Consider the following 15,193-nt stretch of genomic DNA (forward strand, 5'->3'; position numbering starts at 1 on the left):
GACCTCGTGGGTGTGAGATTCTGAGTCTCCGTGACTCACAGATTCTACCAAAACAGTTGCAGGTGCCGACGATGCCAGTGCAGATGACGGGATCGATCTCAAGTGGGAGTTCGGTGAGGAACGTCGTCGTTACTATGTGTCTTTTCCTGATGATCAGTAGTGGAGCCCAGTTGGGACGATCGGGGATCTAGCATTTGGGGTTATCTTATTTTTCATCTGGATTTTGGCCGTAGTCGGTCTATATGTGTGTATTTTGAATGATGTATGAACTATATTTATGTATTGTGTGAAGTGGCGATTGTAAGCCAACTCTTTATCCCATTCTTGTTCATTACATGGGATTATGTGAAGATGACCCTTCTTGCGACAAAACCACTATGCGGTTATGTCTCTAAGTCGTGCCTCGACACGTGGGAGATATAGCCGCATCGTGGGCGTTACAATGTACGAGCTCCTCGTGGTAAGTTTCTTTTGCATATTAGCCAAATCATTCACGCAATGTTCGTTTCTTTTTTTTATTTGTCTTTATCTTTATCTAATAATAAAAGACGGAAGTTTTCATAGTTCTTCATCCATCACCCTTTTATATCCGTCAATTCTATGTTAACTATAAAAATTGACGGCCGAGATTTACAAGAATCCGAGATTTAAAAATAGATCTACACACGATGTAAGGAAAAACGAAGAACGAAACGCTGCCTGACGAGTTCCAGGGTCCCTCGTTTCTTATGCCCTCTCGGAAAAAGAATCATTTCCGATCCAAACAGAGAAACAATAGTTTTTGATGTACGTCCAGTTGAAGCCTAGCTAAAGATCTCCCGTAAAAAGGAAGATCTCCCGTAAAAAAAATTTGCTAAAGATCTAGAAGAAATGAAATAGCTCAGGAAAAATAGATTTGCCCGACCAGACCCATCTTCCCCAATCTGGACGGCCCCACCTCCCCACGCCGTCGACGTCGCCAACTGCGCCAACCTCCCCACGATGGTCATCGCCTAAGAACCCCTCGCCTCTGCTTATTGCTGGGGCAGTCGCCACTGCTGACGTTCCCCGTCGTCATCGGCTCCTTCATGCCCATCTGCCATCTCAAGGGCCCCTCGCCCTGCGCTCTACTGGACCTTCAGCGTCGCCGCCCTCAGCCGCCTGCGAGCCTTCGCCAGGTCTCCCCGCGCGCCAGGTCGTCTCTATGTGCCGCCGCTTGAAGCTCCCCTGCTCGCGGCCCTCACCCACCGCCGCACTGGCCTATCTGATTAATTGACGGTGCCGCCGACGCTGGTTCGTGGGAGTTGATTACGGCAGCGTACAACCACCACTTCATAGAGAACATGGAAGAGGAGAAAGTAAATGCAAATGCCCAGCAGGTAGCCGGACCTTGGGACTCCATCAGCGTCAACAATGAGTGTAGTAATCTGTGCAGAAAAACTCCTTTCGCATATCAGGTTCAATCCACACTTCTCTCTGCCAGTCTGAATGCTCCATTTTTGTTTGCTAGAGTATTTGACATTGACAATGTACTCCAACTATTTTATGAGTTGAACTTGCCATGAATTCAATTCTATAAAAGAGTTAACCTCAGGAATTTGTTTATCAGCCACTAATACCGCAAAAAACTATAGAACAATGTTATTACTGGTAATGGATAGATGCACTGCAGAAATATGAATAATTTTGGTCAAAAGAATGCAGGGCTGCTCTTTCTTATTAGTTATCCCTCTCATGGTTCTTAATAGATCCCCTGGAAGCTCTTGAACCTACGGTGGAGTCAGTTCCCCGTCAGTAGGAACTGCTTGCGTTAGGCCATCAGACTGTTAGTTGTAACCATGTTATTCGGTCGAGCTTTTCCATCCAGCTGTCGAAATAGTATCAAAGTAGAAGTTGTTAAACATGAAACTACCAAGTTATGTACTCTGCTATTATGGTTGTGATTTGTGAAGCTCGTACAGTCTGCTTGATGTCTACACCAAATTTACTTCAGGCAACAGGATGATGAGTTATGGCAAGTCTTCAGGATGTAGGGCTAATCATAGACGAAGAATTCATTGGCCAGGAGAGTGTCCGAGAGTAAATTTTACGAAGCTTAGTCCATGCGCTGTCCCTCGCCGGTGGCACTCGCGACGGAGGACTCCCTGCATGGCTCCTCGGCAGCTCGACTACTCTCCGAGAACGGACGGCGGCGGACGCGGCTCACATCCCCGACGTGGTGGCCGTCGTCTTGACTCCCTTCGATGATAGGTGACACCATCCGCGTGGCACCCGTGGCGCACGCAAGACGACGGCCTTCAACTTGCAGCGCTGCCGCATGACACGCTCCAGCCCAAGGCAGCTGGCAGTCCCGACGTCAGGCAGATGGTGCCCCCGAAGCGGAGCCACAACTAACTACAACAACAAGGATCCTCAAGGATCAGTGAGGGGTATGATTTCATGTGTTTGGTTTCACGACGGTCTGGTTCTGCGTCCATGGGGAGATGGCCATGCTCATGTAGCGGTTCAAATTCGGCGCCGCGCAATGCGCGATAGAGCGTTATTGTGTTATGCTGCTACCCGGTGTGCCACACAAGCCTCTGTGACCTCTCCTTGCTGTTGTCATCAGCGTCGTCGGCAACGCCCTTGACGGCGAAGTGGCCGTGAGCTTCGTTACCATCTTTCCTAGCTAAACCCCTATAGCCCAAAAGTCCATATTGGCAAAATAATATTACTGAATCTGCTATGTGATATGATTTCTTTATCTAACAAATTCATGTATATGTTACTATCGTAGGGCTACAGTCTGACAGAACCATCTGGTTGTATGGCCACGATGGCTTGGCTGGAGGAGAGTCCATGGCGTACGATTCCATAAGAAATCTGGCTTAGATCCATCTACCATTGAGGAGGTTGGGCTGGGTCAACGAGCCAAGCCCTGGATCTGGGCCACTCATCATGAAAGGTGAGAGCTGACAGCAAGTTAGTTATTATTCTGAAAACTAAGCACATGTTTGACCTAAATAGTAGCTTGACTTGCTTACTACAGTTTGAGTGTTTAAACTGTGCACGTGAGAGTTCAATATGGTAGGGTTAATTTTCTTTTAGTTCAAAATTTATTTGTAGTTCAGAGCTAAGAGAAATTAAGATTTTTCGTGTGTGAAGTTTGATGAATTTGGACGTTGTTTTTTAGGGTCACTATTTTGGGCATACAATAATTTTAGCAAGACAAGAAGTAAGCGTCATTGACCTATGAGGATTCAGTTTCAAGAGAAGAACGCAAAATCTATAACCTCCCCAGTTCCTCTGTTTGCAAATATGTCTATTGGAAAACTTTTCAGCAACCTTGAAAAGGTACATTTCAGTTTCAATTGATTCCACAGTAATTGAGTGGCATCATGAATGAAATATTAGCAATGAACTAACTACTAAAATTGAACAAGTATTAATAGCCAACCCTGAGAGAGTTAATGGGAAAAATACACTACAGTAGAAGGGATAAATTGCATGGACAAACAAATGTTATCATATATGTTTTATTCTGCATTTCGGCAACCAAAACGTACGATATTCTGATCAGTGCCTTCTAAAATAGCATGGTTTAGTAAACTGTCCGCAGCACTAGAAAGAACGGAATAATCGACTTTCCTGACAATATTTGTTCTTATCCTTAGACTGAAAACACTATTAAGAAAATCGCAAAATTGAAGTCAAGATGTTTTTGCATTACCCTATTATATTGGTACGTAGAATTTGTTTTTGTATGGTTTTTGTACAACAATACTTGTTTATTTGTTTTCTGTGTGCTTCTATTCCGGATAACACTACTTGATCGATCGACTGTCTATTTTTCTACTATGGATGCAGCATCCATATATGTAAACAATATTTTTCAATGGATAAAGTTCAAGAATGATAACACTGATAGCACTGAGCTGCTACAGAGTAATATATTCTCTCGGGAAACTCAGGTATACTATTCATAGTTGAACTCAAAACTGCAATTTCGCGTATGTTAATTTGTCTGGAAAATGTGAAGTCAATATACCCGGTTGTATACGAGTCCATATTAGGCAAACTCTAACCGATCCTCTATAGCCAGTTAGAGGAGTAAAAATTGTGTTTTGCACCTAACCGACAAACCCCAAAAACTGTTTGAGGACTGAATTTTTACCTCAACTGCTTATTCCGTGCCTATATTCACTCCAGTGCTTGGTGGTGGAGTAAAAAAAACTTCACCCTCCTCTGACTCTCTTCCTCCCAAATCCCCGCAGCTGGTGAATCTCGCACCACCCCTCGTCGTCACCTGCCACCCCAATGGCCGGATCCCGTGGCCGCCGGTCGACGCCATCCATTCGCAGTGCGGATCCGCGCTGCCGCCGCCACGAGCGAAGCGTGGGTGCGTCCTCCTCACTCCGCCACCACGATGTCGCGCCCCCCTCCGACGGGCTCGCCGGCTTCCCCGATCTCCCCGCGCCGCCACCGCCGTAGAGGAAGTACCTTGGCGTCCGACAGCAGGCGTTGAGGACGTGGGTGTCCGAAATCATGGATCAGGAGACCCACAAGAAGCATTGTGTGGGCCCTTTTCACACCGTCGTGCTCGCCGCAAAGGAGTACAATCGGTGGCAGCTCCGGCTGCACAGCGCCGCTGCCTTTCCTGAACTTTGCGTTTGTGGAGGGTCCTTTGCAGCCTCCACCGCCGCGGGGGGTGGTGACAGGAGCTATGGGTACGGAGGACCGGGAGGAGAGTGAGCGCATTGCGTCGGAGGCCGCCGACAAGGAGTACATGGCGGACCTCCACCGCAGGTACCATGAGCTGGTGGTGCTGGAGCGCAAGCTCTTCGTGGAGGCGAAGCGCGGGGTCGACGGCGAGGCATCATCCTCTCGGACGACGAGGAGGACGGCGATGCAGAGGACGACGAGGACTTCAACTTAAAGAGTTGCGGCGAATCTTCCCCGACTGCGGCGACGACGACACAGGGCCAGACCTGGTGGGCGGTGGGATTTCCCCGGCGGATTGGCTCGCCCTCTACAAGATTGACGATGTTTAGTTTTAGCTGGAGTTCATATTTGGGTTTAACTTCAAGTTCATGTTTAGGTCTAAAAACTAGATTATGTTTTATGTACATTATGTGTCGAATTCCGGTTGCTTAAATTGAATCTATGTTGAACTTATAAAATTTTGCTTTTTACGCCGTTAAATTTAGGATTCCGGCTAGGTCCAATCAGAACTTATTGGAGTAAAAATCCTCCACTAAATTTACTCCCCTAATTTTCTCCTCTATTTTTACGGGATCGATTAGAGTTGCCCTTATGCACAAGAGATGTCAGACTATGTTATCAATACTATAAAGACTAGAGGCATACGAGATTGCTTGTTTCCAAGTGTTAGTAATTGTATTGTTGGACTACAACAATTCTAAAGCTTTCACTATATGAAGTATTGCAGGTTTTTTTATATCAATGATGTGTTGTAGTTAAGAGTTAATTATAGATTGTAAGATATTAAACTCCAATTTTACATGGGCCTCATATATTTGAATTTCTGGTCAACTCCTTAAGTTCTTCCTTGTTTTCCTTAATTTACAAGATGAGACATTTTCCTTTTAATTAAACCCCCCTCCCCACTCCTCCACGGTCTGATGATTATACATTTTCTGTACACATGAGATAGTCAGAAAATAGGCTCTTTTTCCTGGCCACTCTTACAAGTGCTTCACATTTTCAAGTTTTCTCTCCCAACTTCTCATGAGTACTAAGAATATGTATTTAGCAACTTATCATGATAAAAACTACTTTTCATAGTTGCAGGAATAGCACGAAGTGCTCCCATGTTTATGTCTGTGCAACATCATCTATCATATTGTTTCTCGTGTTGTAATATGAGGTGGTGTTGAGTCATCAGGCTAGGGGCTGACTTTTTATTCTCCCGTTGCAACGCACGAGCATGTTTTGCTATCATTACTAACTAGTATGACTGACCCATCAAAACCAAATGTGCAGGCCGTGTGCCAGAAGGCCGGCCAATCCCCTCCGTCGATGCCAGAGATTGCTCTGGGGACCACAGTGAGTTGAATTTGAATGGTCATTAATTACTAGTATTAACATTTGAGTGTCGTCATGCTAACGAGACATTGCAAATGATATTTGGTGCCGCGTACCTCCAGACAAGCATCACACGATCCTTCTCAAGGTGGTGGTACCGGCACGAGCCACGCCGGTGCTTCACCTCTGGGATGACGGTAAGTTTTCTCTAGTGTTTTGCTTAACAAATGCATAATGACCTAGACTTAGCTTTATTTTCTCCAAAATGCTTACCATAATGACCTAGACTTAGCTTATGTTCCTTCAAAATGACATAATTAGCTTACTTAGCTCCAAAATGATCCATTTTACCTTATTTAGCTCTAAAACGATCTATACTTAGCTTTGTTTCCTCCAAAATGACCTAAGTTAGCTCTAATATGCTAAGTTATCTCTAATATGCTTAGTTACCTAGGTTTGCTCAATAATGACATACACTTAGCTTACTTATGTAAAAAATGGCATAATTAGCTTACTTAGGTTTGAAATGGCATAACAACCTTGGTAACCTCATATATGTCATACACTTAGCTTATTTTCCTCGAAAATGACATAATAAGCTTAATTAACTTCAAAATGATCAATTTTACCTAAGTTAGCTCCAAAATGACCTAAGTTAGCTCTAATATGCATAATTACCTAGGTTAGCTCAATAAATACCTATACTTAGCTTACTTATGGAAAAAATGGCATAATATGCTTAGTTAACTCAAACATGACATAATTACCTAGATTAGCTCAATAATGATCCATTTTACCTAAGTTTGCTCTAAAATGATACATTTTACCTAGGTTAGTTCCAAAATGATTCATTTTACCTATGTTAGCTCCAAAATGATCCATTTCACCTAAGTTAGTTTCAAAATGATCCATTTTAGCTTGGTTAGCTCCAAAATGATCCATTTTTAGCTAGGTTAGCTCATAAATGATCCATTTTACTTAGCTTAGCTCCAAAATGATTCATTTTACCTATGCTAGCTTCAAAATGATCCATTTTACCTAAGTTAGTTCCAAAATGATCCATTTTAGCTTGGTTAGCTCCAAAATGATCCTGTTGGATTCCGGGCTCCGCAGACCCTGGATAGATTCGAACTCTGGGGTGCATGCGAAGAACTCAACCTCCCCAGTCTGCCTCGGTCTCACGTCATAGCTCGATGAACTGGGAGGAAATTGGACACAACAGTTTACCCAGGTTCGGGCCACCTTGCGGTGTAAAAACCCTACTCCTGCTTTGTGGTGGATTGGCCTCGAGGTGGGCTGAGGATGAACTAGTATAGTGGAAGAACAACCTCAGGAGGCATGTTCTTGTGTTTGGTGAGCAGATGAATCCTCCCTCCTGTTCGGTGGTGGCTAGGCCCTATTTATAGTGGCATTGGTCCTCTTCCCCTAAAATGGAGGCGGGAAGGGATCCCACAATGGCCAAATTCGAAGGGAGACAAATGGTACATCTTGTCCTGACGAAAGGTGGTCTTCGCCTGCAAAGCTTCTGGTAGTGATGCCGTGGTGGGCTCCGCGATGAACTCCGTCCCGCCGTCCTAGCGGTCTTGGTCTTGTTGCATGGGAATGGAAAACTTTGGCTGATTCCTCGGGACTCCGCACCTGCGATTGCCTCTTTAGCACCAAAGAGGAAATTGTTGTACTGCGTCAGCTGGCGCCCGCTTGGCCTTGGTCGTCATTGCATGTGTCACCCGAAGCTCACGAGGTGAGGGCTTGCATAGAGATCTCCGCTCCTCAGGAGCCAGCCTGAGGGGCCGCTCCTTCCGGAGGTCTTGGCGTCGTCTGCCTCGCGAGGCTTGGCCCCTCGCGAGGGTCTTGTGCTGTTGATGCTGAAGATGGGCCGTATCAGGCCGTCGACGGAGCCACGTCGTGGGTCGCAGGCAGGCAAGTCTGGGTACCCCCATTCCCAGAACACCGACAGTAGCCCTCGAGCCCAAGGTGCGCTCGGATTTGGCTTCGAGGCGAAGCCAAGGGGCAAGGGCGAAGCGCCGCGAGCCCCAACCGCATGCGGCCTCGGTTGACGCATGGCGCATGATGGGACGTGGCATCTCCGCTTCCCGACGCAGCCTCAGTAACCGTTTGACTTGACGAGAGCCTGCTGCATGCAGAAAAATCATCATTACGGGGGATCGTGGAGAGGGGCGGAGCCCCCTTGCTCATCTCCATCCTCTCGCTGCTCGCTCCTTCTTCTTCTTTCTCGTCCTGCTGTCTTGCCGAAGCATCCATGGCACCGATAAGGAGGTTTTCTGTGGTGGAGAAGGGAAAAACCCCTCGGGAGGAGCCCGAGCCACTCCCGCCAAAGAAAAGGCTCGGTCACTCCCGCGATGCTGGCGAGGGGCAAGAGGTGACGTGACCTTGGATGAGCAGCCTCCGCCTGGCTTCCCGATCCCTATGTATGCCCATGCGCAGAGCCCTGGGCAGGGTGGCAGTGCCCCAGTGCCGCGCGGTTCGGGGTCATGGAGGATAGGCCGAGGTTGCACGGCCGGCCGGCCCGTGAACTCATGCCGAGGGCACATCACGCAAGTTCATGGTGTGGGTGGCAATGCCGCCACGCATGTGGATCTGGTTCCCGAGGTTCTTCACCGAGGAGATGCCGCCGAGGAGGCCACTCGGGCTGTGGCTGCAGCACGCCGGGTGCTGCAGCCAAGCTACTGAAGCGGAGGTCGTGGTCGTCCCCTGGGCGACATCTACATGACTCGAGGATGGGGCGAGGTCGCCCGCACCTGCTGTCTGGAGGGGGCCCTGGCCATCCACTTTGAGTACGACGGAGCCTCCACACTATTCTTCAAGGTCTTTGACGAGGACGGCCGACGCTTGGAGTGTTGCTCCAGAAGAGGCGGTCCACGTGGGACGGCCACGGGCGCTGAACTTGCCCTTGGCTTTGCCGGCACCTCCTCCAGTAGCAGCGGCGACTCCCTGGAATCCAACGACTCTCCTAAGCCTAGCGATTCTCTGGAGTCCAGTGACGACAGCTACGTGCCGCCGAACTCTCGCCGCGTCCGGAGCACATCAGTGGCGTCCACTCGGTGTCGTCGGTGATGCCCTATGGCTGGGGTCCTTCGAGGTCTTCTTCTTTTGTTTCCCTGCGTGAAATTGTGATAAGCCCCATGGGGGTATGTAAAAAATTCTAATGCTTTTGCTCCAATGTTGTCGGATTCGGGGTTCCGCAGACCCTTTAGAGGTTCGAACTCTGGGGTGCGTGTGAAGAACTCTCTCTCCCCATCTGCCTGCTCAGCGATTCCACGGCCTAGCTCCCCGAACCCAAAGAACGAGAGACACAGGGATCTAACCTGGTTCGGGCCACCTTACGGTGTTATACCTTACTCTAGCTTTGTGGTGGATTGCCTCGAGGGGCTGAGGATGAACTAGTACAGTGCTGGAACAGCCTCAGGAGGTGAGGTGTTCGCTCGATGAGCTGGTGAGGTGGTTAGGGTGGAATGGATCTCCTCCCTCCCCATGGTGGTGGCTAAGTCCTATTTATAGTGGCCTTGGTCCTCTTCACAAATGTAGGCGGGAAGGGATCCCACAACGGTCAAATTTGAAGGGAGACAACTAGTACAAGCTATCCTGACAAAAGTAGTCTTCGCATGCAAAAGGCTCTGGTGGTGACGCTGTGGTGGGCTCCGCGATGACCTTTGTCCTGTCGTCCTGGCGATCTTGGTCTTGTTGCATCGGAATGGAAACCTTCGCTTGATTCCTTGGGACTCCACGCCTGCGCTTGCCTCCTTAGCACCAACGAGGAAACTGGTACACTCCGCCCGCCTGGCGCCCGCCTGGCCTTGGCCGTCATGGCTCACGTCACATGAACCTCACGGGGTGCACCTTGCATAGATATCTCCACTCCTCGGGAGCCAGCCTAGTGAGGCCGCCCCCAGGGAGGTCATGGTGTCGTCCGCCTCACGAGGCTTGGCCCCTTGCGAGGGTCTTGAGTTGTTGCTGAAGCTGGGCCATACCGGGCCGTTGATGGTGCCACACCACAGGCCGCAGGCAGGCAAGTCTGGGTACCCCCATTGCGAGGACGCCGACAGTAGCCCCCGGGCCTAAGGCACACTCAAACTTGGCTTCGAGGCAAAGCCAAAGGGCAAGTGCGGAGCGCCGCGGGCCCCAACCGCCTGCGGCCTCGGTCGACGCGTGGCGATTGATGGGACATGGGCGCCTCCACTTCCCCATGCTGCCTCGGAAACCGTTCGACTTGACGAGACTCTGCTGCATGCAGGGAAAAATCATCATTACGTGCGATCGTCGAGGCCGTCGGTTGGCCTCCTCCTGGCTATAAATGAGGAGAGGGGCGGAGCCCTCTTTGCTCATCTCCTTCTTCTCGCCGCACGCTCTCTCTTCTTCCTCTTTGCCTCGCCTCTTGCCGCAGTTCCCATGGCGCCGACGAAGAGGTTCTCCGCCGCCGAGAAGGGGAAGGCTCGCCAGGAGGGACCCGGCTTGCCGCCACCCAAGAGAGGGCGGGGCCGCCCTCGTAAGCATGCCGCGACCCCTGCGGTGGCTCCTCAGGGTCGTAGGCGCACTCCTTCGGAGCCCGGTGTCGTCCTTGGCGGCCACGACGGTGTCTCATCTCGCGACGGGAGCCGCCCAAGGCGAGGCAACCCCCTTGACTAGGGGAGGCGCGCCATGGTTGCCCAGCCTCCCCGGCCACGCTTCCACTCGGTGGAGGTGTTCCCAGAATTCGTCGTGTGGTCGGAGAGTCCGGCCGACACCTGGCTCCAGCTTTCCCGCTCCTTTGCCGGCGAGCTGCTGGCCGTGGGTCTTGACGGTCTCTGGCTGCAGGTCGATGGTTGCTATAGCAAGGCCTCGTGGGTCACGGTGGAGGTCTCCACCGCGGGCAACGTGGCACTGGCCCGCTGCTGGCAGGCATTCGCCCACGCGCGAGGCCTGAGCAGGAGGCGCACCCTCCACTTCAAGTACGACGGCATCGCGACCCTCTTCGTGAGGGTGTTTGGGGAAGATGGTCGTCGCGCAGGGTGCTGCCCTGAACACAGCGATGGCGACAATGAGCTTGGCCTTGACGATGGCCGTGACGACGCTGAGGGCGAGCTTGCCCTTGGTGACGGCCGAGGCTCGTCCAGCGGCGGCTGCTCCTCCGCCAGCGAGAGCACCAGCAGCGGCGGCTACGACCAGCCGCCACGCCGCCGGGCTTGCTTCGAGGATGGTGGCGGGTCGTCCCGTCGCCACGCAGCGGTGAAGCGTGAGGAGGGCTCAGGCTGAGCTGAGTCTGGGAGGCCCTTGCAGCCAGGCCTCGTGAGCTGCCGCGGTTGTGTTTGTTTAACTTTTCCTTTCTTCCTGCATTTGAAAATGGTAGAGGGCCCTGCAGGGGCATGTAATGAACCATGGTATTTATGTTGCTATGCTATGCTTATCATTCAAATGTTATGCTGCGGTGTTCATGCTTCAAATGGGTATGGTAGCATAACTTAGCTTGATACACTCACGATAGTTTCCCTCCTCGCGAGGGCGCGTGCTTCATTATCTGGTGAAGCCCTCCTTGCTGACGGCTCGAGAGTCACCGACCTCAGGAGGCATCGTGAAGCTGCAGAGTTGTTAGAAAACTTTGTCGGGTGTCTTATCCTTCCTTGTGCAAGTCCTTAGGCATGAGCCGGTCGTGGCTTAGTGCACCGTGCCACAGTACCCGGGGGGCATGGACTTTAAGAGGGTGCATAGATCATGAGCTCATTCGAGGGCGCCTCGCGAAGATCAAGGGAGATGAAGCTCTGGGGTGACAGGGCTTTGGCGAGGTGTGTTCGCGGCGTGGGCTAGCCCACTGCATGCACACACCTGCCCAGCCCCCACGCGAGGCGCACGAGGGAGAGTGACGGGCAATTGCCGTTCTCCCTGACACAAAGCAAAGAAGCAAGCGAAGTGAAGGAAGAAAACCCAACTAAGAAATCGAGAAACACCACAGCTCCAAATTTCACTAAAAGGTTGCAAACCAGCTACAGAAAGTAAATGAACAGCCGCGTCCGGCACCTAGTCTAGTCTTCTCACCAGCGCAGAGCTAAGTGCTGCCACTAGCACGTGGGAGGGAGCCCCCGAGGCCGGAGGGCGGCACTCTGGAGACTCCGGGGCGTGTACAGCCCCACTCATTATTACGTGAGAGTGTCACGAGCGGAGACCTTCACAGGCACTAGGCCTTGCTTCATGGGTAGAACTTCCGGAGGTGCTGGATGTTCCAGGCGCTCTGGATGGGAATCCCGTCCTGCGTCTGCAGGCGCGCGGCGCCAGGCCTGGAGACACGGGCGAACCTAAACGGGTCGTCCCACATGGGTGAAAGTTTATGCAGCCCTTCCCTGGAGAGCAGCCGCCGTAGGATGAGATCGCCCACCTCAAGCGTCCTAGAGCGGATGCTGTGACAGTGATATCGCTGCAGCGCCTGCTGGTACCTTGCCGCTCGGAGCGAGGCTTGACGGTGGCGTTCCTCCCCCAGCACGAGGTCCATTCCCCGTGTGGCGTCTTGGCATGCCTCGTCAAACGCCAAGACCCACGCGGAGCGATGCCTGACCTCATGCGGGAGAACCGCTTCAGCTCCGTAGACGAGGAAGAATGGAGTTTTGCCTGCGGGCTTGGTCATGGTGGTGCGGGTGGACCACAGCACGGACTGGAGCTCGTCCAGCCAGCCCCTGCCGCAGGCTTCGAGCTTATTCCTGAAAGTCCTCGCTTTGAGGCCCCTCAGGACCTCTACGTTTGCGCGCTCGTCTTGGCCGTTGCTCCTGGGGCGTGCCACTGAGGCATAGCATATTTGCGTTTCAGGATTAGCACAATATGTTTTGAAGAGATTGCTAGTGCACTGCGAGCCGTTGTCGGTGATGATGCGGTTAGGGACTCCGAACCGGCTCACGAGGCCCTTAATGAACTTAACCGCCGAGCAGGCAGGGATGGTACAAATTGGCTCCACCTCCGCCCACTTGGTAAACTTGTCGATGGCGACGTAGAGGTAGCGGTAGCCCCCGGGCGCTCGAGGGAATAGTCCCAAAATGTCCAGCCCCCAGACTGCGAACGGCCACGAGAGCAGGATAGTCTGGAGGCCCTGAGCAGGCTGGTGGATTTGTATGACGCCCCCGATTCAATCGTACACTAATCATACACGCAAATGTGTACGATCAAGATCAAGGACTCACGAGAAGATATCACAACACAACTCTAGACACAAATTAAAATAATACAAGCTTTATATTACAAGCCAGGGGCCGCGAGGGCTCGAATACATAAGCTCGAATACACAAGAGTCAGCGGAAGCAACAATATCTGAGTACAGACATGAGTTAGACAAGTTTGCCTTAAGAAGGCTAGCACAAAAGCAACAACGATCGAAAAGGCAAGGCCTCCTGCCTGGGAGCCTCCTAGCTACTCCTGGTCGTCAGCGGCCGTCACGTAGTAGTAGGCACCTTTGGGGTAGTAGCAGTCGTCAAAGATGGCATCTGGCTCCTGGACTCCACCATCTGGTTGCATCAACCGAAAAGAAGAAGAAAGGGGGAAAAGGGGGAGCAAGGCAACCGTGAGTACTCATCCAAAGTACTCGCAAGCAAGGATCTACACTACATATGCAACATTATCAAAGAAAGGATGTATATGTGGACTGGGCTACAGAAATTCCAGAATAAGAGGGGGAGAAGCTAGTCCTATCGAAGACTAGCATCTTCTTGAAACCACCATCTTGCAGCAACAGGAGGAAGTAGAGTAGCATAAAGTAAAGTAGTAGAAGTGTTATCAACCTCGGCCAGAGATCCTTTCTCGACTCCCTGCGAGAAAGCAATCCCAGAGCCATACTATCCAGTTCTCATCACAATCCAATTCTCATCACAAGTATCCAGTTCTAGTTGTATCGATCGGGATACAACTCCAAGTGTCTGTTACCGTAGGACAGGCTACCGCTAGATGTTTTCTTCCCTGCAGGGGTGCACCAACTTACCCACCACGCTCGATTAACTCCGGCCAGACACACTTTCCTGGGTCATGCCCGGCCTCGGCCAAACAATATGCCGCAACCCGACCTAGGCTTAATAGAGAGGTCAGCACGTCGGACTAAACCTATGCCCCCAGGGGTCATGGGCCATCTCCCCGGGAACTCCTGCACGTTGCGTGGGCGGCCGGTGAACAGACCTAGCTACATCCTTCAAAAAGGCAGGTGCTTACGCAGTCCAACCCGGCGTGCGCCGCTCAGTCGCTGACGTCTATTAAGCTTCGGCTGATGTATACGATGCAGAACGCCCATACTATGCCCACGTGATGGTTAGTGCTATCAGGCTAGAGGCCCCTCGGATCAAATATCCAAATTGTAGTGGATTAGGAATGCGCGGTAGCAAGCAGAGACTCACGAAAGATGTGACCCCGTTGCCCCGTCTCGAGGACTTGCGGCAAGGGCTAGGAATGCCCGGCCACGCCTCATAATTATCTCGCGGGCACCCTCCAGGTCAACCCATCTCCACATCACTCGTGGGTACCCCTCAGGGTCGACCCGCCTTTCCAAGTAACAGTGGTAAAGTCCAAGTATCCGTGTGTCCAAACATCAAGGGGAAAACCCAAGGAATCACCCCCGGTGAATTCCACTCGATGTAATCATCAAGGTGAACGTAAGAGGAACCACCCCCGAGGTTCACACTTGAGGGGTTGCACGACAGAGTCGTATCGGAAGTGGTTAAGGCGGAATCACCCTCGATGACCACGACCGAATAGCTACACTACATGGTTAACATCAGAAGTGCTGTAGAGGTCTCAGCCTCGGCACTCGATAGTAACCCAGTAGTGTCGAGCAACTAAGGGGAAAGTGATGTGCGGTGCCGGGGCCTGGTCTTCGATCCCGTTGATCGGGTCTTCGATGATGAAGCAGGGGCAACAAGGACAAGGTGGGGGTCACTGATGGATCACTAACCAACCTATACTAAGCAGTTTAGGATAAGCAGGTAAGGTACAACAGTAGATACAAAAGCAGGCGATGCATCAGAATAGGAGCAAACAATAACAGTAGCAAAATCTAATGCAAGCATGAGAGAATGGAATGGGCGATATCGGGATGATCAAAGGGGGGGCTTCCCTGGTTGCTCTGGCAAGAAGGGGTCGTCGTCGACGTAGTCGATCACAGCGGCATCAACAGCCTCGGGGTCTACCGGAGGGAAGAGGGGGAAGAAACAATAAATATAAAGCAAACAAGGCA

At 51.3% G+C, this 15,193-nt stretch overlaps 1 long non-coding RNA gene across 2 annotated transcripts; it reads left to right on the forward strand.

Annotated features, from left to right (window-relative positions):
• The first annotated feature begins 827 nt into the window (after positions 1-827).
• Positions 828-5,138, forward strand: LOC123120079 (uncharacterized). 2 transcript variants are annotated; one of them, XR_006459316.1, is made up of 4 exons: positions 828-1,436; positions 1,973-2,923; positions 3,152-3,312; positions 4,233-5,138. It is a non-coding gene; the product is annotated as an uncharacterized lncRNA (long non-coding RNA). The 2 variants fall into 2 exon arrangements; XR_006459315.1 differs by having other exon boundaries at positions 837-2,923.
• The last annotated feature ends 10,055 nt before the right edge of the window (positions 5,139-15,193 follow it).

The sequence above is a fragment of the Triticum aestivum genome, chromosome 5D (assembly GCF_018294505.1).
Source record: "Triticum aestivum cultivar Chinese Spring chromosome 5D, IWGSC CS RefSeq v2.1, whole genome shotgun sequence".
In the NCBI taxonomy this organism is placed as follows: domain Eukaryota; kingdom Viridiplantae; phylum Streptophyta; class Magnoliopsida; order Poales; family Poaceae; genus Triticum; species Triticum aestivum.